Here is a 23,502-nt window from a genome sequence, read left to right as displayed (position 1 = left end):
AGCTGACTATGCTTTTGGCCCATTCACCTTGACATCTGATATCCATCCAGTCATGACCTCTATTCAGATCTTGGAAGGGTGAGGGCTAACTTGGTCTCCAAGGGTATGCCATAATTTATATAATTTTCTTTTGATTCGATTTGATAGCATTTTAGTCAGGGTTCTTCAGAGAAATAAAACCAATAGAAGATATACGTCTCTCTCTATATATATATATACACACACACACACACACACACATAAAAAATGAGATTTGTTACAAGAAATTGGCTTATATGATTATGGAGGCTGAGAAGTCCCATGATCTGCCATCTGCAAGCTGGAGAAACAGGAAAGCCAGTGGTACAAATTCTAGTCCAAGTCCAAAGGCCTGAGAACCAGGATTGCCAATGGTGTGAGTCCCAGTCCAAGGACAGAAGGCTGGTGTCTCAACTCAAGCAGTCAGGCAAAGAATGTAACCTTCCTTTGCCTTATTGTTCTATTCAGGCCCTCAACTGCTTGGATGAGGCCCACCCACATTGGAAAGGGCCATTCATTTTATTCAGTCCATTGATCTAAATGCTAATCTCTTCTAGAAACACCCTCACAGACACATTCAGGAATAAAGATTAACCAGATATCTGGGCCTCCTGGCCCAGTCAAGTTGATACATAAAATTAACTATCACAGATGGCATTGAGCTCACTGGACACCACTCAACATCCTGTCCAGACACCCAGCTCCAGACAGGATGCTGGGAAGGACCGATGTTGAGTGGTAGTTTTGCAGGACATCAGATCACTCTTCTTTAGTTAACTACCTTTTTCCTGTACTACCACTTTAAATCCAGGAAGTTTTTCTCAGTTGCTTTCTTATCTTAATTGCATATTTTTCATAAGAGCTCATGGTTCAAACACAGCCCTAAGATTCTATAGATTTATTATTACTCTTCTTTTTGTTGTCATTTGTTATTTCTCATCTTAATCTTATAACTTAATTCTGATTCCTCTTTAAATTTGAATCACTGGGGAAAAAAACAAACAAACAAAAAAGCATACCTCAGTCCTTTTTGCATTGGTAACATACTATTTCTAGCATTTAAAAAATGCTGAAAAACAAGCCACAGTTTTAGTCAATAAAATTATATGTAGACTCATTAAATATCATATCCTTTTTGAAATTTAATATCTTCCTAACATAGAATTTGTTTTTGGTCATTGGTAGGCTTCTTGTGGCCAGTTCCACATCTTTTATTCATCAGGAAACTTGATGTCCTTTTGTTTAGCTACCGGACTTAATGGTGAGAATGAAGATGCATAAAATGTGTGGACCAGCCCATCCATAATCTGTCCAGGTTTGGGGGTCAAAAAAAGAATTTATATTGGGTGGAGTTGAGATGCAACCTTTTTACTAAAACATAAACCAAATGCTGAAAGACATTCCTGATATTGTTTGGTTGTGTCCCCGCCCAAATCTCATCTTGAGTTGTAGTTCCCATAATCCCCACATGTCATGGGAGGAAACCAATGGGAAGTAATTGAGTCATGGGGGCAGTTACCCTCATGCTGTTCTTACGATAGTAAGTTCTCAGGAGATCTGATGGTTTTATAAAGGGCTTTTCCCTCTACTCAGCACTTCTCCTTCCTGCTGTCTTGTGAAGAAGGTGACTTTCTTCCCCTTCACCTTCGCCATGATTGTAACTTTCTTGAGGCCTTCCTAGCCATGTAGAACTGTGAGTCAATTAAACCTCTTTTCTTTATAAAGTAACCAGTCTCAGGTATGTCCTTATGGCAGCATGAGAACAGACTAATACAATGTCCAAACAAAGTTCACTGTTGTCTAATGTCTCTGAAAAATACACTACTTAATTTTATATCAACTCAATTGAAACTTTTCATGGAACTAAATATAATGCATTAGAAATCAATAACAAGCAAATGTACTTTACAAGAAAGTAACTAAGCTTGGAAAAGGGGAAAATCTGATGCTATTCCTGAGAACTGATCTGTAGCTCTTGAGAAGCTGTCAGCACAATTTACAGGGTTTACAGCAGAGTTTAAAGCAGTGTCTGGAGCCAGACAGTCCAGGTTCAAATCCTGCCTCTGTCACTTTTTCCAAGAACTTGAATAACTGACTCGAATAACTTCTCTTAGCCTCAGCATCACCATTGACATAATAGGGCTAATGATCTCTCTTACCTCTTAGAGATGTACAGATTAAATTAATACAGGTAAAGCACTAGACAAATACCTAATACAAGATAGTGTCTAATAAATGCTATTGACTATTTTAGATTAAATAAAATTCCATGATTAACACACATGCTTGGTTTTAGTGTTAGTGGGAAAATCAATTATATGATTATTTTGATTTATAACAAATGTTCTGTGTGTGACCAAGTGGCAAAGCCAGTTGATATTTATTAGATGTATTTTCTGTTGTAGGAGGCATAGCCATTTTGACTTCTATATTTAAAGCCTTTCCCAAAACAAGTTATAAACTACTAACATGAGAAGCCAAACGTAGAAGTGATACTAAGTCTACAACTTAAAACATTTTGTGCAGATTAAATCAATGGTACTATCCAGGAAAGGAACTTTGCAAATTCTCCTTAGTGGACAAATACCTACCTCCATTTGGCAGATAGTAAAAACAGGCTTTTACTTTTGGCTCCCAGAATTAGCTGATAGACTAAGACTAAGCTTAGTGCATCCCAAAAGGAAATATTCTGTGGGGCAGCAGAGTAAGAGAATGACCAAGGAAATTGCCAGAAGCAATTTAGAAAGCTAAATTGGATATCCAGAGTAGTACTGACTGGAATCAAAGAAACATAATTATTGTGAACAAATTCATGCAATAATAGAGAGGACTTTTACCAAGAAGGTAATAAGGAGGAAGTTGAGGAAAAAGTGCTCAGAGTGTAATATGCCTCTAGCAAAAATTCAAGATAAATTTTAGAGCTCTGTTCAGGCTCTTCACAGGTCACATGTGCTCTTTGACCTTGACCTGTGAGAAAGAAATGTTCCTTTAAAATTGTGTAACCAAGAATATGTACTTTAAAACAAATTTCCCACAAGAAATTATGATGAAGGAGCAGTGCCATTGAAGTTTTACCTAACCCAGGAGGCATGACAAGAGATTACAGCCTATATTCATTAAAATACTGTGTACATTTGAATACATAGCATGAGTGAAGGGATTACTGCAAGGTAAAATGATCAAAGACAACAGAACTGGAGAGTTACATGATGACTGTGATAAAAACAGAGATCCACCTCCTCAGCAACTCTGTAGCTCAATGGAGCTTTCTTAGCCCTTTCCTTTCTTGGTAGAGAAACAGAATGTGTCTACTCCTTCAGGGAGCGGTCTTCTGGTGGTAACTCTCAGCTAGGATCAGGGAGATAATATAAAATAAGTAAATTCTGCAGTTCAGCGAACATAAGCCAGGCACAAACGCGATGCTCAAGACAAATGAGGTAGCTGAAGAACATTCACCTCATTATTAATGTAGCAGGATCAAACTTCATCACCATAAACTCAGGCAGGCAAAAGTGTTAACTAGTGTTAATTTCATGGTCTATAACTCAACTTCTCTTTGCTCTTTATCTACCACCTTGCTAAATGACAGAAAACATCATGGTGCCAATTCAAGGCATAGTTTTAGTCCTTCCAGATATTTTCTTTTTCAGGCATACTGACAAATTTAGCACTTTCTCTCCTTCTTTTTCTTTCCTATCCAAGAGGAGTTTATAGGAAGAGTTTCCAAGAGAAGCTCATCAGAAAACACATAACTTTCCTGGTCATTGGTCACTGTCCTCACTGGTTTTAACTGAGATGTACAATCCCTGGTGGGGGTTAGCGGCTGCCTCCTATTGTTACTGAAGTATGCTGACATGACACCAAGGCCAAAGTTGACAAGCTACACACACTTTGATTCATTCCACATCTGACACCTCCTTGGGCCCACCTGCCTCCTCATAGACACATCCACACTCTCCTGAAAGAATCATAATTTTGGGCTCCTCTTCCTGCAGCATTCCTTGGTGACAATTCATCTTATCACACTTCTTATTGATGGGGTTTAGAACATGCCATCCTCAAATATGGCACTTCGGCATTTGAGAAAAATAGCAGAAGCAGAAAGGTCATTCTCACCTTCCCCTCATCCCTCGTACCCTGAAGCAGGTCCTAAAATCTAGGGAGGATTTTCTGACCTCACCCTGAAGCACAATGTAAGACCCTCAGCTGAAATGTACCCTCCTTATACCCCAATGGAAAGAATGTTGTTACCTCTGAAGACAAAGGGTCACAGAGGAGAATCTGAACCAACAAGCCTTGCTGAGTTTTCTATAGTTTATTACCATTAGATCATATCCCCTTTATCCAATCATATTTCTCCATGACTTTCTACTCTTTCTCAAACCTAAGCACAAAAATAAACAAGTTTAACTATTTCTTTGGGTCTTCCTTTTCTTATGAAGGCTCTTGTGTCATACAAAACACATATTAAATCAATTTGTATGCCTTTCTCTTGTTAATCTGTTCTTTGTTATAGGAGTATCTGCTCTACACCTAGAATGGGTGAAGGAAATACATTCTTCCTCCCTTATCAAAAGTGCTTGTGGGCCAGGCACAGTGGCTCACACCTGTAATCCCAGCACTTTGGCAGGCCAAGGCGGGCAGATCACCTGAGGTTGGAAGTTCAAGAGCAGCCTAATCAACATGGAGAAACCCCATTTCTACTAAAAATACAAAAAATTAGCTGGGCATGGTGGTGCATCCTTGTGAACACCATGGTGCCAATCCCAGCTACTTGGGAGGCTGAGACAGAGAATCGCTTGAACCCAGGAGGCAGAGGTTACAGTGAGCTGAGTTTGCACCATTGCACTCCAGCCTAAGCAACGAGAGCAAAACTCCATCTCAAAAAAAAAAAAAGAAAAAGAAAAATTGCTTGCCTTCTCTTTCATGACACTATACTTGGTAGTTATGTGAATGCACATTAATTTTACAAAGAAATAACTAGAAAGGATGTACTATTTCAAGCACATATTTGATGAACTTACATAAACCAGGAATTTCCTATTGTTATGGATGTATATATCTTATTGACCAATGCAAAATATCCATATGTCTCTACTTGCTAATGTATAACATATATAAATACATGTAAAATTTGCCATTTATTTTATTATGTTTCCTTCTCCAAATTGCTATTTAACTTAAATTGATATATTATGATTTAGTCCACAACCACATTTTAGTGTAGAATTGATTTTTAGAAGTGCTTTTAAGTGGCTGTATATAGTGGTGGTTTAGAGATCATGTTGCCGAGCCACAGTCCTGGATGGAAACTCAGCTCCACTGCCTACCAGCAGAATCATTCAAGGCATGTTACTACATTTCTCATGCTTCCATTTCCTGAAGCAGAAAATAAGAAGAATAATAGTATCTACCACAAAATATTGTTGGGGAGATTAAACAAGATAACACAAAGTGCTTGAAGTGATATGACACAAAGTAACTATTCAATAAAATTGTACTGTTAGTATTACTTCAGGAAGCAAAAAAGACACCATCATGACTCCGAAAAAACGTATTATAGATTCCTTAGGACTAAGTTCAATCTTGTCTGGATAATATTACCTGAGGCCTAAACTTCAGGGGACATCCTAAAGATGAATCAGGGTTTTTTTTGTTTGTTTTTTGTTTTTTTTTTTCTGATAAGGTCAAGGGGTGATGATTTTGTGTCACAGGATATAAACAAGAAGGGGATCATCTTCTTGACTGTCCACAATCTTCTGTGTTTTTACCAGCATTTATATAAGTACAATACAAAAAAGATTTTGAAAGGACTGAAATGTTCAAGTGACTTATCTCATGCTCAATGGCAGAGTTAGAAAGCTATGATAATAATTGCTTATGTTTCTATACCGTTAAATTTTATAAAGCATGTGTACTAGTTTCCAAAAGGTGCCATAACACAGTATCACAAACTGGGTGTCTTAACAGAAATTTTGTCTTTCACAGTGCTGGATGCCAGAAGTCCAAAAGCAAGCTGTCCGTGGTGTTGGTTTCTTCCGAGGGCTTTGAGGGAGAATCTGTTTCATGCCTCTCTCCTATCTTCCAGTGATGACTGACAATCGTTTCTATTCTGTGGCTTGTGGATGCCCTCAATCCAATCTCTGTTACTATCTTCACATGCACTCCCCCGCATCTCCGCACATTCTCATGGCCATTTCCTTAGAAAAATACCAGTGGGGCAAGGATTAGGGCCACTCTACTCTGGTATGGCCTCATTTTAACTTAGCTAATTATATTCACAATAATCCTATTTCCAAATGAGGTCACATTCTGAGTGCTGGGAGCTAGGACTTCAGCAGATCCTTTTTGGGGGACTCAATTCGATCCATAACAGTGCCTTCATAGCAATTCAGAGAGTAAGAATTATTGTCCCTGCTCTCTACATAAGGAACCAGGGGCTTGAATAATGTAAGTGTCTTGTCCAATGTGACACAGTTATTTCCTAGATTAAGCTCAGATCTTATGACTCCAAGCTTAATGCCTTTTGGCAACTGTACCAGTATCACAAAAATAGCTTCCACTTCTTGTTTGCCTACTATTTATCATGAACTTTATATATTGGTTAATAAGTTTTGGTTTGCAGAAACAAATAAAATACTTCACACTGCCTTAAGCTACAAAGATGACAACTGGCTATTATAATTAAAAATCAAGAGATGTGGTGGGCTTAAACATTGGAGATTTACTCTTTGTCTTCTTATTATTATTTCTTATCATCTTTTTTCCATTCTTTTCTTTTCTTTTCCAACTCTCAACAATTCAGTTCAAAAGCCAGTGGGTGGAGTCTAGGCAAAGTAGGCCTTTGTGCAGGGAGGGGAGCTGTGGATGCCAAGAGTAGAGAGCTGAAGCCTAAGCATCAGGAGAGGTGGTGGAATGACCGGGAGTGGGGTGTAGAACCTGGGAGGAAGGCATCCATGCAGACGCACACACCACCAAGGGGATGCAATGATAAGAATACAGCACCACTTCTGTAATATTCCTGCCAAACACATATAAATGAAATCTAATCATGAGTAAATACCAGACAAACTCAGATTGAGGGATATTCTACAAAATAACTAACACATAATCTTCAAAAATATCAAGAGCGTAGAAGTAAATGACCAAGGGACTGTTCTAGATTAAAAGTGGCAGAGGCCAGGTGCGTTGGCTCATGCCTGTAATCCCAGCACTTTGGGAGGCTGAGGCAGGTGGATCACGAGGTCAGGAGATCAAGACCATCCTGGCTAACATGGTGAAACCCCATCTCTACTAAAAATAGAAAAAGTTAGTTGGGCGTGGTGGCAGGCACCTGTAGTCCCAGCTACTTGGGAGGCTGAGGCAGGAGAATGGTGTGAACCCAGGAGGTGGAGCTTGTAGTGAGCTGAGATTGCGCCACTGTACTCCAGTCTGGGCAACAATGTGAGACTCTGTTTCAAAAAAAAAAAGGGGGGCAGAGAAACATGAAAACTAGATGCAATGCGTAATTCTGGACTGGATGATTTTGTTCTAAAAGTCATCATTGGGACAATTGACAAAACTTGAATGTGATTTGAGAATCAGATGAAAGTAATGAATTAATGTTAATATGCTGATTTTGATAGGTCTATTTTGGTTATTTGGGAGAATATCCTTGTTTATAGGACATAAATTCTAAAGTATTAGGGAATGATGGAGCATCACATTGACAACTTAAATTGGTTGAAAAATAAAAAGTTCTTTGTACTGAATTCGCCAAAATCAAAAGTTAGGGTTTGATTTGGTGGCTCAATGGTGTCAATAGAGATCCAGTCCCTCTCGATCACTCTGCCTTCCTGTATGTCAGCTTCTAGGGGTTTCCAGGAAAAGACTTTCCCACCCTCCCCCACCCCCACCCCCCCACCTCCCCACCTAAGGCTGGCTCTCCGTCATAGTCATAAAATGGCTGCCAACAAAGAGAAGGGAGAGGAGGCTGGGGAGGGTTGGGGAAGGGGAGGGCTGGGGAGGGTTGGGGAAGGGGAGGGCTGGGGAAGGGAAGGGTTGGGGGAATTGCTTCTAGAAGCTTTCTGGGAAAAATGAGAAAGTTGGGAAACCTTTTCCCGGAAACTCCTAGAAAATGTCTTAAATCTCATTGGCCTAAATTGGGTCATGTTTGGCAAATGAGCTCATGTTCATCAGTTTAAGCTTTGACCTACTTTGCTTTTTCCAAAGTGCATGAGCTTCCCATGGGGGCAGATTTAAATAGCTGAATGAAAACGTGAGGTTAAGCAGGCAATTACAATATCCACACTGAGGGTCAGTACACCATTGTGGTTAAGAGCTTCGGTTCTGGAGCTAGGCTATCAAGGAGGAATCTTGGTTCTGTTCACTTCTAGTTATGTGATTTTGCCCAATTTCTTTCATCTGTCTTTGCCCAGATTTGTCCATACATGAACTGAAGAAGATAACTTTATCTACCTCACAAAATTATTGTGAGAATTCCATGAATTAGCAAATGGAAAGCACTCAGAATAGTGTGGTGCATAGTGAGTATTCAAAAAACACTATCATCTCAGTTTATCCCATTGTACAGATATATTGAAAATTTATGCTTGCTATATACCACACTGTTCTAGACATTAAAAATGTAATGATATCCCAGACAGCCTGAATCTATCTATGATGAATTTAAATAAGGAGTTTGTTTAGGATCAGAGAGCTAGCAAGGGCCAACTGCTGTTTAAGTACGGAAGGCCATGTTTCATACTGAAACTGGGCAGAATGATACGGAAATGATAAGGCTTGAGATGATATTTTTCTCCAAATTTCACAACACAGCATACATTTGTAAACTTTGTGAATTTTTAAAACTGTGGTTGACAATAGTTTAAGGAACTACACTGGAAAGGAGGGTTTGGTTTTGTTTTTAGCTAACATTTATTGAGCACTTACTTCATACCACATACTACACATCAACTTGGTTAATCTTCAGTAGGATCCTGGAGAGTCAGTGTTACTACTATCACCGTGCTGCAGATGAAGAAACAAGGCTGATAGAAGTAGAGTGACTCTCCCAAGATCACAGAGTATTCATTAATGGAGCTATGATTCAAACCCAGGTTAGTCTAACTACAACTTTTTTCTCCCTCAGTTACTATTGTGCCTTAAGCTGCAACAAATAGATGACACCTACTTTATTAGCATTTATTGAACAGCTACTATTTGCCAGACACTATCTTAAATACTATTAGCGATGGAAAGCTGGACAACTCCAGCCTTCAAAGTAGTCTCCTGTTGGTCCAGATTATGAGACACACCTCATAGTCTTATTTAAAACTGCTCATGTAGGTTCAACCAGACTTGAGCATTCAATGGTTAGGAAAGTCTTCAAGGACTGACTGCAGGATCTAAGGGTAGCTTCAACTTATGTGGTAAATATAAGTTGAATGTTGATTTTTTACAATATAGCAAAATTCTGTACATATATTTCAACTATATAATAGCAAGACAGGCAATCATTCAAATAAAGGCAGCAGAAAAGCAAAATATACTTAATAGTAGAATTTTCTGGTTTGATTGCACCTCCCCAGAATGCTTACTGGCAGAGGAGGAAAATGATCTTTAGGGAATATATCAAGTGTTTATGCAATCCATCTTCTCCCACCCTATATGGCTCCTTTGGCTTTTCCCCCCTCCTTTGTTTTCACTTTTTCCTTTTTGATGCTCTTATATGCTCTTTCCTTCCTTTGCTTCCTCCCTGTCTTTCTGTGCCTTTAAATTTTTCTCTGCCTTTGCCTTTAGCCTGGTAGTGGCCCTCAGGAGCACTGCCTACCCTGCTGCTGACTTCTGGGGCTAAAGCATTTGCTAAACCTGTGTTCTGGGTGATAGGGCATCAAATTCAATCCCTCACTAGCTGAGTTATTAAGGATCCTGTGGAATTTCTCACTATGGTGTTAACTGAGCCATCTGGCCCCTTGCCCTCAGAGCTGTTGCTTTGGCCTCCTGCAGACCCTTGTCTGCAGTTTCAATTGAAGAGCTATCTCTTACATCTTCAAAGACTCTTCCACTGATTTGCTACAGGCAAGCCCATCCCTAGGCAAGATTTTTCCATTGGCTACTGAACTTGAGAGTCTCTCTCCCCAACCACAGCCATTCTCTACAAGTTCCCAGAGATCTCAGGTTATTTCTGGCCACCAAAGCCCTCTAATTAAAGAAATGTGTCCAAGTCTCATCTTCTGGGTGGCATCACAAGCTCTGAAATTTTTCTTTTTTCTTGTTTCTATTCTCCTACTCAAACATGCTTGTCCTACATCCTATTATCCTGGAACTGCTCTGTCTGTTAGGAGATGGCTAGCTGGGCTGAGAAACTAACCTGTGTTAAAGGTATAACATTTGCAAGTGATCAGTAGTTTTCCCTAAATCCCCCAGTCCCCAAATCCTCAATTCTCTCTACAGAGTTTCATTTCTATATCACAGCAAATACCTCTATTGAGCAATTGCCATGTATCAAGTTCTTATATAGGTGTTTTATACTGACTTATTTAATTTTCATAACAACCCTATAAACTAATCACTATGATTGCTATTAGTATCACCCCCAGTTAACAGATGAAGAAATTGAGGCTGAAGAGGTTAAATAATTCACTCAAAGTAAATACACAGAGCCAGTATCTGCTTCCAGGCATTTCTGCCACAGTACCTCTGCCCTTCCCGCCATGCCTGCTCTCTGTCTATCCTGCCTCTTTTTCTGGTGGGAACCCGGGGCCCCTCTGTTTAAACACCTTAATGCTAGATGATGCTTGCACCAACTAGAGAGCAAACAAACTCTTCATAACCAGATCCCCAACTAGCTTTCAAGATTTAGCCTCCATTTCTCCACTCCACATGCCAGTATTTGGCATGTACATTCCCTTGATATAATATATATTCTTGTTAGTCTTCCTTAAGGAGTTTAGGAAATGCCACCTCAAAATATGCTGCTTCGTAGGCTGATTACTTCAAACTGAAGGCATTTGATAAAGCAGCAAATATAGGGAGAGGCTTTCTCTGGGCTTCCCTTATCTGCCTAAAGACAGATGTCCAAAAGAAACTCAATTGTCATGAATCCTCTCCCTGGGAGTCACATCAACCAGGGAAGATTAACTCCCAGGAGAGGGGGCTGGAAATCGACACCATACTCAGACTTCATCACAGACTGTCACCTGTTCTTTGAAGATCCCAGTCATCTTTCCTCAAAATTATTTATTTTCCCATAAGTTTTCTATAACCCCCTTCCCTATAAAGACCGTGTATAAGCCCGTAAATCTCACTGTTTGGGGTGTGTTCACTTTTCTTCTCTGTAATGTCCTGTGCACATTATAAATTTGTACACTGTTCCCATTGATCTTCCTGTTGTCGGTTTATACCATAGACTCAGTTATCGAACCCTCAGAGGGTAGCGAGAAAGTCGTCTCTCCCCTGAACTTTCATCATTGTTACCACTCAGTGAATGCATTTCCCATGCTCTGTGACCGGAAAACCCTTGCTCATTCTTCAAAACTCATCTCAAAATTCTTGTCCTCTTTGAAGACGTCCCCAGGCAGATAATTAAGTATTTATCCTTCTTTGCTCTCTCATACATACTTTGTGTATAAGACAGTATGCAAACTAGCTTAGGAAAAAAAAAATGACCTTGGGTATTCTACAGCTCACAATATGTAAACAGAGTTTCAGCTCCCTTGCTATCTCTCTTTTTATCTCTTTCTCATTTCTCAGAAAGGCTTTCTTCACATGGTAGACCTACGGTTATGGGCAGACCAAGACACATCTTATTTGTTTAGCAATTCCAGTAAAAAGAAAGCTTTTTCTCCAACAGTGTTAACAAGGATGCCACAGAGAGGGCTCTAGTTAGCTTGGCCTGCATGTCCAACCCTAAATCAGTCACTGTGACTAGGTAAAAGGAGAAATTTAATATTGAACACCCTAGATTAGATGCCTAATCCCATAGTCGGGGGAGGAGTACTAGATGAAGGGGTGATAGTCAATCTTCACCAAACAAATGAATAGTCACCCCCCAGGAATAGGGATAACCTTTATTTAAAAGAAGGCTGGGCATGGTGGTGCACACCAGTAGTCTCAGTGACTTGGGAGGCTGAGGTGGGAGGATTGCTAGAGCCCAGGAGTTTGAGGCTACAGGAAGCTATGATTGTGTCACTGCACTCCAGTCTAGGTGACAGAGCAAGTCCCTGTCTCAAAAAAATAAATAGAAATAAAAGAAAGAATAAGGGATGCTGAGCAGATTTCAGGTTTTCATTGCATTACACTCCTTCTCTGGCTCACATTCATACCATAGTCATACCTCATAGCTATTGCTGGTTCCATTCCAGACCACAACAGTAAAGTGAATAGCACAATAAAGTAAGTCACACAAACTTTTTGGTTTCCCAGTTAATAGACTGCAGAAAGTTATACTGCAGTCTATTAAGTGTGCAATAGTATTATGTCTTAAAAATGTGCATACTTTAATTTAAAAAATACTTTACTGCTAAAAGTGCTAACAATCATCTGTGTCTTTAGCAAGCTGTCATATTTTTGCTGGTAGAGAACCTTGCCTCAATGTTGATGGCTGCTGACTGATAAGGTTGGTGGTTGCTGAAGGCTGTGGTAACTGCAGCAATTTCTTAAAATAAAACAACAATGGGCCAGGCGCGGTGGCTCAAGCCTGTAATTCCAGCGCTTTGGGAGGCTGAGACGGGCGGATCACGAGGTCAGGAGATCGAGACCATCCTGGCTAACATGGTGAAACTCCGTCTCTACTAAAACATCCAAAAAACTAGCCGGGGGAGGTGGCGGGCGCCTGTAGTCCCAGTTACTCGGGAGGCTGAGGCAGGAGAATGGCGTAAACCCGGAAGGCGGAGCTTGCAGTGAGCCGAGATCCAGCCACTGCACTGCAGCCCAGGTGACAGAGCGAGACTCCGTCTCAAAAAAATAAAAAATAAAAAATAAAAAATAAAATAAAACAACAATGAAGTTTACCTCTTTGATTGACTCTTTCTTTCATGAAAGATTTCCCTGTAGCATGCAATGCTATTTGATAGCATTTGACCAACAGTAGAACTTTTTTCAAAATTGGAGGCAACCTTTTCAAACCCTATCACTGCTTTATCAATTAAGTGTATGAATATTGTAAATCCTTTGTTATCATTTCAACATTGTTCACAGCATCTTTATGAGGAATAGATTCTATCTCAAGAAACCACTTTCTTTGCTCATCCATAAGAAGCAACTTCTTATCCATTAAAATTTTATCATGAGATTGTACCAATTCAGCCACATCTTTGGACCTCACTTCAATTCTAGTTCTTTTGCTATTTCTGCCACACCTGCAGTTACTTCCCCCACTGAAGTCTTGAACCCTTCAAGGTCATCCATGAGGGTTGGGATCAACCTCTTCCAAACTCTTGCTAACATTGATATTTTGACCACCTCCCATGAATCACAAATGTTTTTAATGGCATCTAGAATGGTGAATCCTTTCCAGAAGGCTTTTAATCAGCTTTGTCCAAATCTATCAGAGGAATCTCTATCTGTGGTGGCAATAGTCTTCTGAAATGTATTTCTTAAATAATAAGACTGAAAGTCAAAATTACTCCTTGATGCATGGATACTGTGTTAACAGACACGAAAACATTAATCTCTTGGTACAGCCCCATCAGAGCTGTTGAGTTACCAGGTGTGTTGTCAATGAGCAGTAATATTTTGAAAGCAGGGGTTTTTTGTTTATTTGTTTTCCTTTTGATTTGTTTTTGTTTTTTTCTGAGCAGTAGGTCTCAACTGTGGGCTTAAAGTAATCAGGAAACCATGCCATCAAGAGACATCTCCATGCAGATGATGTTCCATTTAATAGGGCATAGGCAGAGTAGATTTAGCGTAATTCTTGAGGGTCCTACGATTTTTGAAATGGCAAGTAAGCATTGGCTTCAACTTAAATTCACTCACTACATTAACCTAACAAGAGAGTCAGCCTGTCCTTTGAAGCTTAGAGGCCAGGCTTTGATTCCTCTTTAGCTATGAAAGCCCTAGATGGCATCTTCTCCCAATAGAAGACTGTTTTGTTGACATTAAAAATCTATTATTTAGTACAGGCACTTTCATTAATGATCTCAGCTAGAGCTTTTGGATAACTTGCTGATGCTTCCACATCAACATTTGCTGCTTCGCCTTGCACTTTTATGTTATAGAGATAGCTTCTTTCCTTAAATCTCATGAACCAATCTCTGCTGGCTTCCAGCTTTTCGTCTACAGCTTCCTCACCTTTTCAAAAATACCATCATCATGAACTTTTCTACCAACAACCAAAAATACACCATTCAAAAGACAGAATCCAAAAGTTTTCCCAATTGCTATGTCTAGCTCCATGTTCAGGACCTCTGGTCTCAATCAAAGCAAATGAGGCTCTTAATGATATAGCAGCCTGTGAAATTAACCACATCAATGAACCCAATATACAGTGGTGATGGTAAAACAAGAGAAATATACCAAGCACTACCATTTAGAAACCACCTACAATACCATGGTTACTGCTGCAAAACATATATCCTGCCAGATAGGGATTGTAATGATGTCCTATCTAGGAAATAAAGTGGTTTGCTAGGTCGAGTGTTATAACTGCCCTTTGGCCTGTCCTCTGGGAAGACCATTCTTGTTCATTCTTGTTCATTGCTCTTCATGAGCACGTATGATAGAAGTATTGAAGAATATTCATTTTCTGGGAGTTTAATTGCCACAGCAGTGTAATTCCTGTTAGGGGAATAATTTCTAGGGTATAACAGATTATAGACATAGACCTTGGGGAAATAAGTACTTTAAAACTTCACTTGACCACTGCACAATTATCTTGCCAGAAAATCCACAGACTATTAATTGCGTTCAAAGAACTTGTCAAGTCATGGTCTCTAAACCTCTATTAGAGTTAGAGTTACTCTTTCTACTGCTATCTCCTAATGAGAGGCCTTTATGATGGTACATGCTCACTGCACTTAACTTAAAATGTTCTTACAGGAGAGCCCTCTGCTTATCTCTCTGCTTCCAGACAGTCCAGCTTAGACCTGAGCTGGAAACGTATCTCATATTACAATATCTTATTGAAACATTTAAAAAACAATCAAGAGGGGAATGTTGTGCTTGTGTGGAAGAAGGGTATATGAGAATTTTTTATACTTTCTGCTCTATATTGCTATGAACCTAAACTAACTCTAAGATATAAAGTTTATTAATTTAAAAAGAAAATAATTAACAAATTCCCAAATCCTCATATTTCCTGTAAAACCTTCCAAAATTAGTTTTTGTAGGTATATTTCTATATCAAGAAAAAAAAGTAGCAAAGACATTATAAGAAGCTGTTTCTGACAGTTTAGTAGAAACAACTTCTCAGAGGTGGAATAATCTTTTGGGTTTGCTTGTTATACCATTCCTGATACCAATTTCTGTTCCAGGATTTCTTGATTATGAGCAACAAAAAGAGGCTGGGTGTAGTGGCTCACGCCTGTAATCCCAGCACTTTTGGAGGCCAAGGCGGGCAGATCACCTGAGGTTAGGAGTTCAAGACCAGCCTGGCCAACATGGTGAAACTCTGTCTCTACTAAAAATACAAAATCAGCTGGGCGTGGTGGTGTGTGCCTGTAATCCCAGCTACTTGGGAGTCTGAGGCAGGAGAATCACTTGAGTTGGAGGCAGAGGTTGCAGTGAGCCGAGATCGCTCCATTGCACTCCAGCATGGGCAAAAAGAGCAAAACTCCATTCAAAAAACAACAACAACAAAAAGAGACTCCAAGTAACAAACAAGAAAACACTAAAAATAACAAAGGATGGAAGTAAGGAAGAAAGGAAGGAAGGTGGGAGGGAAGGAAGGAAAGAAGACAGGAAAAGAAGGAAAGGAAAGGAAAGGAAAGGAAAGGAAAGGAAAGGAAAGGAAAGGAAAGGAAAGGAAAGGAAAGGAAAGGAAAGGAAAGGAAAGGAAAGGAAAGGAAAGGAAAGGGAAGAAAGAAAGAAAGAAAGAAAGAAAGAAAGAAAGAAAGAAAGAAAGAAAGAAAGAAAGAAAGGAAGGAAGAGAGAGAGAGAAAGAAAGAAAGAAAGAAAGAAAGAAAGAAAGAAAGAAAGAAAGAAAGAAAGAAAGAAAGAAAGAAAGAAAGAAAGAAAGAAAGAAAGAAAGAAAGAAAGAAAGAAAGAAAGAAAGGCAGGCAGGCACAATTATATAACAGAATTCACTGATGAACTAAAAGTCTCTCATACTGGCAGGAGGAATTGGACTGTCAAGTCTCAGGAAGGTCAGGAACAGCGCAGTCCTAGGAATTTTGGTGCTGAAAAACAATAGGCATCTCTCTAGAGCATTTTCGTCAGAATGGAACAACTACTGTTTTCTACCCTTGTGTCATTTAGTATAAGATTTAAATTCCTGAGAAAGAGAATGCAGTTGGTTTGGTTTCAGTCATGTGCCCATTCCTGAATAAATTTGGGATGAGCTGAGAAATGTGGGCATGGAGTACTTTCTGATGGCTATGTGTCAGTGTTGGACCCACACCTGTGTTTGATATAACTCATTGTCACAAGCAGAATAGATTCCTTTGAGAAAAAGCAAATTTTTGCCATTAGGAAAAGGGGAACGGATGATGGCAGGGCCAGCTTAACAAATCCCTGCTACAGTATTAAGTATGGTACTTAATACTTTACATTTCATTTTATTGTTTTGATGTCTATCACACTTGCTGAACTTGATACTGCTTAAAACAATGCCTGCAATGCCTAGTAAAAAATAGATACATAGAGTTGTTTCAATAAGTGTTTTTTAATTGCTAGCTTGAAGTATTATCCATTTAAGGCATACTAACAGGGATCTTCTAGGAATATTGCCCAATGTTTTTAAAGTGATGATATAAATTACAAATAACACATTAGGATAAGTGGTTCATCTAAGCACATCAAATCACTCCAATTGAAGAATCATAATCTTAGGGTTGGAAGGAAGCTTACAGATCACATTCCAGTCTCTTTTCTCGTCTTCACAACCACCCTATCATGCCCACACTGCATGTGTCACATTAAGCAAAGGACTTTTCCATAACCTAAATGGTTTTATTTTAGTAAGACATGAATTGTATAACTTGAATGAAACCATTAATATGAGAAATAAATGTATACCAATTGGGTGTATTTTCTTAGTAATTGTGAAAAGGAATAACTGGATAAAATAGACATGTAGAAGACAGGCTATGGAGTCATAGTCCCCACTCCACTACATCTGACCACAGTTAGTATGTGAAATGGGAATAAGAATATCCTCTTCTTGGTAGTTGTGAAGACTAAATCCAATAATGTTTATAAAGTCTTAGCACAGTTTGGGGCATATGGTAAAATTCAATAGAGAGTATAGCTTTTATTAAATCTAATCTGCCGTTAGATTTGATATGCAAATATTTCCAGGGGATTGCTTACAATAGCCACACAGACTACAAACAACCTATTAGAATATTAGTATTGGAATCTTTGCTTCTTTGCTAGCACTGATTCCACTAATGATGTATTATCAGTCTTATTAATGATCACTATGCTATTCCTTACACAAATATTAAGCTTTGCCTTTTAGCCCTAGGCTCTTTACGTCTATGCTCATTAACTTTGTAGTGTTCTAAAGTCATTCTCTGTCATTCTTTATTTTTGCACCTCTAGGTAATTTTATACTAATAAGAGCACCTTGTATTTGGCAACCTTGCAATGAATGTTGCTTTATCCATTATCACAGGTTAAATGTACTACAGACCATTAAGCTTTGAAATTAAACTGTAAGAATAAAAACATACAGTTTAAAGAACTTCTACAATCACCACAAACCTCTGTGTTTCCTTTTTACTTTTCTCTTTTCCTTTCCTATTCTGGATACCTGAGGGAGAATCTGGATGTCACACCCACACAAGTACTACCTGAGTACCTAGCTTTCAGGACAGAAGAACAATAAGTACATCCCCTGCTATAGCCCTCCCCAGATTATGCCAGTGTGGTACTGATTTGGGACCTTGTATAGACATTTATAACTATGCAGGGTCAACAAATTTCTTTATCTTACCTTTTCCTTATGCCAAATCTCTCCAAACATGTAAAATCTTCAAAATAAAGATTACATTTTGTATGTGTGTGTGTGTGTATGTATATATATATACACACATACATTTTTTTGTTGTTTTATTTATTTTGAGACAGAATTTTGCTCTGTGGCCCAGGCTGGAGTGCAATGGCATGATTTTGGCTCGCTGCAACCTCCACTTCCTGGGTTCAAGCAATTTTTGTGCCTCAGCCTCTTGAGTAGCTGGGATTACAAGTGTGTATCACGGTGCCTGGCTAAATTTTTGTATTTTTAGTAGAGATGAGGTTTCATCATGTTGGCTAGGCTGGTCTCTAACTCCTGGCTTCAAGTGATCCACCCACCTTGGCCTCCCTAAGTGCTGGGATTATAAGCATGAGCCACCACACCTGGCCAGGATGAAATTTAAAAATAACTTTCCTCAACTCCTTGGGCAGAAGGCATGTTGATATTATTATCATTATTATTGTCATTTAGTTGAATGGTGATACTATAAATAATATAATGCACATTCTTTCTCCAACCCTTATAAATGTTCACTGATCTATTTATTCAATAAATATTTACTAAGCCTCTCTGTTTTTTCTAGATGATAGAAACATAGTAGTGAATGCAGATATAATCTGCTCATAAAACCTAGTGTGAAAGACTGGTAATTAAACAAGCAATTATAAAAGAGAATAGCAAACACTGCCATAGAGGAGACTCAAAGTGTCATGGAAGCACATAGCAGAAACGTGTAATATGAAAAATATCAGGAAAGACTTCCTGTGGGAAGCCTAGAATGAGGAGTGAGATTTAGATATATTCAAAAGAGGATTAATGAAAGAAAGAGTGAAGACAGAGGAAACAGTGAAGACAAATATAAAAGGTCTACACGTGAATACCTTGCATAGTTCTTGACACATATTTATACTCAGTAATCCCTTACTCATTGAAAGAGCAAAAGCATGGCATACTGGAGGAATTAGAAAGAAGTTTACCATGTGTCTTAGTCTATGTCCTGCTGCTATAACAGAATACTGCAGTCTGGGTAACTTAGAAAGAGGTTCATTTGGCTTATGGTTCTAGAGGCTGGGAAGTACAAGACTGAGGAGTTGCATCTTGTGAGGGCCTTCCTGCTGCGTGATCACACAGTGGAAGGCATATCATGACAAGAGAGAGAAATGGGGATCAAACTTACCCATTTATCAGGAGCCCACTCCCATGATAACTAACTCATCTCTGTGATAATGGCATTGATCCACTTACGAGGGTGGGACCCTCATGGCCTAATTACTGCTTAATGGCCTCACTTCTTAATACTGTTACAATGGCAATTAAATGTTAACATGATGTTTTGAGAAGACGTTAAAATTATGGCATTTTGCCCTGGCCCTCAATGTACTTCTCACACACAAAATATATCCATTCCATCCCAATAGCCCCCAAAGTCTCAACTTCTTGCACCAACTCAAAAATCTGAAGTCCAGAGTCTTATCTAAATCAGATATGGGTAAGACTCAAGGCATGATTCATCTGGAGACACATTCTTTCTAGCTGTGAGCCTGTGAAATCAAAACAAGTTATCTATGGTGGGACAAGCATAGGATAGATATTTCCATTCCAAAAGGGAGAAAGAGGCAAGAAAAGAGGGTAACTGGTCCTAAGTCCAAAACCCCAAGAGAGAAAACAACATTAGGTCCTAAAGCTATTATAGCAACAACTCCATTCGCAGTACTAATTTTCTGTTTTGTGTTCTGCTGCTATAATGGAATGCCATAGACTGGACACTTTAGAAAGAAAAGAGATTTATTTGGCTCACTGTTCTGGAGGCAGGGAAGTTCAAGATCAAGGGCCACACCTGGTAAGGCTTTTCATATTGCATCATAACATGGTGGAAGGCATCACATGGTGAGAGAGGGCAACAGTGAGCAAGAGTACAGGACAGAGGAAGAATGGGGACCACATTTATCATTTCATCAGGAACCCACTCCTGTGACAACTAACCCGTTCACTTGACAATGGCATTAATCACCTCTTAATGTTATAATGTCAATTAAGTTTCAAGGAGTTTTGGAGGGAATATTCAAACTATAGCACCATGGCTAAAGTGAAGAGAACAAGTTCAAAAAAACTTGCCAATTAAAAGAGAACGAATACGTAGAAGCAGGTCACGTAACCTGCATAAAGGAGTCAAAACATTGTCTTTTTTGAACAATGGAAAGCTATTGAGAAGCTTGAAATAAGACAATGACTTGTACAGACTTTTATTTTAAAAATATCGCTCTGTCTATAGTGTGGAAAATAAATTGGGACCAATACAGGAGATAAAGAAATTATTTTAAAGTCCATGGAATAATCCAAGGAAGAGAGAACAGTGACTGGGATTAAGGTATGTGGGGAAATTGTATGGATTTGATAAATACTTAGGGCTGTGTGAAAATGTCTTAAGACATTGGATGAAATGTGTTGGTGAGTGGAAGAGATCAAGGAGGAATCTCAGATTACTGGCCTGGGCAGCTGAGATGGGTAACATGGGAGAAAGAACAGGTTTGAAATAAAAAATAAATTGTTCCATACTGAGTTGCAAATACCTGTAGAAAACCAAGAAAATATGTTCAGTAGGCAATTGCTTAACTGGATCTAAAGTTTAGAAAAGACATGTGTGTTGGAAATAAAAATTTTGAAAATGTCAGAATATGGATGGAAAATTAAACACACTGAAATAGATATGCTCTTACATTTAGAGGAGATTGTGACCAACACCAACACTGAAGACTTAGACAGATGAAGATGAGAACACAAGGAAAACTGAGAGGAAGGGGCCAGAGAGTTATGGGAGAAACCAGGAGTATATGACACCACATAAACGAATGAAGAGATTGTCTTAAGTTAGAGGAAGTTATTACCAGTGTCAAATGCTGTGAGGGGATTAAATTTGATTATGCCTGAAACGCATCTATTGTATAAATTTCACAACAAGCTTATTTCTTGTGACCTACAGGAGTAGGCTGATAAGAGTAGCAGGAGCATAACTCAGATTACTTTGGGTTAAAGAGTGATTAAGAGGTGAATAAATGAAAGTAACATATAGACCTCTTATTTCAGTAAGTTTTGCTGTAAAGAGAAAGAAAAATAAGGCAATAGCTAAAGGAAGATCTGGGGTCCGTGGGAGTGGCTTACCTATAGACTGGAAAGAATAACTGAAGAGAGCAAAGCTAAAGATAAGGAAGAAGGAGCACAATTAATGGAGTGAGGCCTCTGCAAAAGCACAAACAATGGAATTAAGAACACAGAAGAGAGAGGACATTTATTTAGGAGAAAAGATACACATTCTACAGATATATGTAGGAAAACAGGATAGATACAGATGCAAGTGTGTGGGTGCAGAAGGAGTTAGAAGGAGACCTTGGCTGATGGTGTCTTTTCTCTGTAAATTTAAAAGTGAGGTCACCTAATGAGAGTTAGAAGGAAGGTGGTAGGATATGAATTTGAAGGACACTAGAGGCTTGAGAAACAAGAGTACATTAAGAAAATAGAGAAGAATAATCAGTTGACACTGAGAGCTCAGTACACTCCAAGACTTTAAAGTTTTGGTTGTACCAATCTTCAGAATTGCGTAACTAGCTATTTTCAGTACTGCAGGCATAGGCTGCAGTGACAAACAGTTGGATGGAACCAATTGGATTATTCTCCATCTTCAGAAGACAAATAGCTGGCCCTCTGCTGGGCTTATAAGTAGGAGTCAAATCTTTGAATTCAGAGAGATTCATGTAAAATTGACATAATTACCTCTTCCAGTGCCACAAAGATGGAAGGAATAGTGGAAGCAGTAGCAGGCTAACAGACAAGACCTGAATCGTAATCATAACTCTATCCCCAACAGCCATGCCTCCTCCAAGTCACTAGGGCTCAATTCTCTAATCTATAAAATAAAAATATTATAGAAGAAATTCCCCTCAAATTCGTGTTCTAAGTTTTTGTGAAAACATTGCTGCTCACCTATATCAGGTGTAAGGGCACCTCCACATCACCATAAATTGAAGAAAACATTTTGCAAACAGGAAAACTGAGGGGTAAGCTTCTAGAAAACCTCTTATGCTAGAGAACTGAGATCCCCTGATTACCTCCAAACCCACATCTTCCTCACATTTGGAAACACTCTCAGGTTAGGCTTGCAGTGTGAGAGATCTGTGGAATCTATGGCATTATCAAGAAAAGCAGTTCACCTTGATAGCATATCCCAGAGAGAAGACAGCATCTTTTGAACTGTGCAAAGTGACTAGTCCAGAAAGTATCCATGAAAATTAACATCCTCCCCCAGAGAGAAAAAGACATGTTAGGAGGCAAGATTAACAAACCTTTGCGTCGCTTGAAAATTAATCAACACACAGTTTAAAGTCACATCAAAATAAAAAAAAATTTAAGTACCTTTCCTAGAAACTCAGGTCAGAGGATAGGGAGGAGATTTTTCTTTCATTTTCTTTCTCTGTCAGATGACTGATTTCAGAACAACTACTGAGTGTTGAACAATAAGACATTCAAGGACCAAAACTAGAGAGTCATTTTTTTTCAGCACAACACCCTCGGGTAGCTGTTCGCTGTCTCTGGCAGACAAAATTATTTTCCAGCGGCTCCTGGAGGACCATCTATAAACAAATTAGAAATTTCAAAGGGTTTGTTTTCTGCCTTCTGGCTGCCAGTAGGGGCCGTTCCCTTTGTGTCCTTCATATGAAAAAGTAATTTAACAAAGAAAAAAGGAGAGAGAGCTCCTTGGCTCAAAACAGACAAGCAAGCGCACCCCCTTCCCCTCCCTTCTGTGTTTCCCCTCTGTCCATTGTCACGTTTGGTCAGTTTTTTGTCAAAACAACTTTTATTGTATGCAGCTTTCAGTCCTGCAGGGCTCCGGGAGCTTGGGAGACGAGCCGTTTTCCTACAGCAATTTCATCAATAAGAAAAAATTGGAAAATGAGTACTGATTTATGGCTGATTCTTCATAACAAATAGCAGCAGCAAGTAAACGCCCACTCAGCTATGTAGGAAGGAAAAGTTGAGTGTGTCCATCCCCACCCAGTTCAGATGTAGACCCAAGCAAGTGCAGCCTCAAAACAAGAGAGCTTTCTAAGCATTTCACAACAGCTTGTCAAGTAATGCACAAGGACACATTTCAAAGGAAAGAAAAAAATCAATTCTGTCGCATACTAACTCAGAGCCGGAGTGAGGCTTAATATCTACTAAAAAAGTCCTTATTCCCCAAAATATCCACCAGTATATAAGTATAAGAAATGTGTTATGCTCCACGTGGGGACATTAGCACAATTGCTCCCAGGTTCCCGATAAGGGAACTGAGACCTGAACAGTAGGGAGGATATATCTATAGTGGCATGGCAAACTGTCTTGAAGACAGGACC

The 23,502-nt window shown here is 39.1% G+C and overlaps 1 long non-coding RNA gene across 2 annotated transcripts in view; it reads right to left on the bottom strand.

Moving 5' to 3' along the window:
• The window catches only part of LOC140709920 (uncharacterized), a 269,429-nt gene extending 246,740 nt beyond the window's left edge, over nucleotides 1-22,689 (bottom strand). For both annotated transcript variants that reach the window (XR_012090701.1, XR_012090700.1), the window contains exon 1: nucleotides 22,523-22,689. This is a non-coding gene — a long non-coding RNA (uncharacterized lncRNA). The remainder of the gene's footprint in view (nucleotides 1-22,522) is intronic.
• Between the last annotated feature and the right edge of the window lie 813 nt (nucleotides 22,690-23,502).

The sequence above is a fragment of the Chlorocebus sabaeus genome, chromosome 23 (genome assembly GCF_047675955.1).
Source record: "Chlorocebus sabaeus isolate Y175 chromosome 23, mChlSab1.0.hap1, whole genome shotgun sequence".
Classification (NCBI taxonomy): Eukaryota; Metazoa; Chordata; class Mammalia; order Primates; family Cercopithecidae; genus Chlorocebus; species Chlorocebus sabaeus.
The sequence above is the reverse complement of the archived record's forward strand: the minus strand, read 5'-3'. Positions and strand labels throughout refer to the sequence as shown.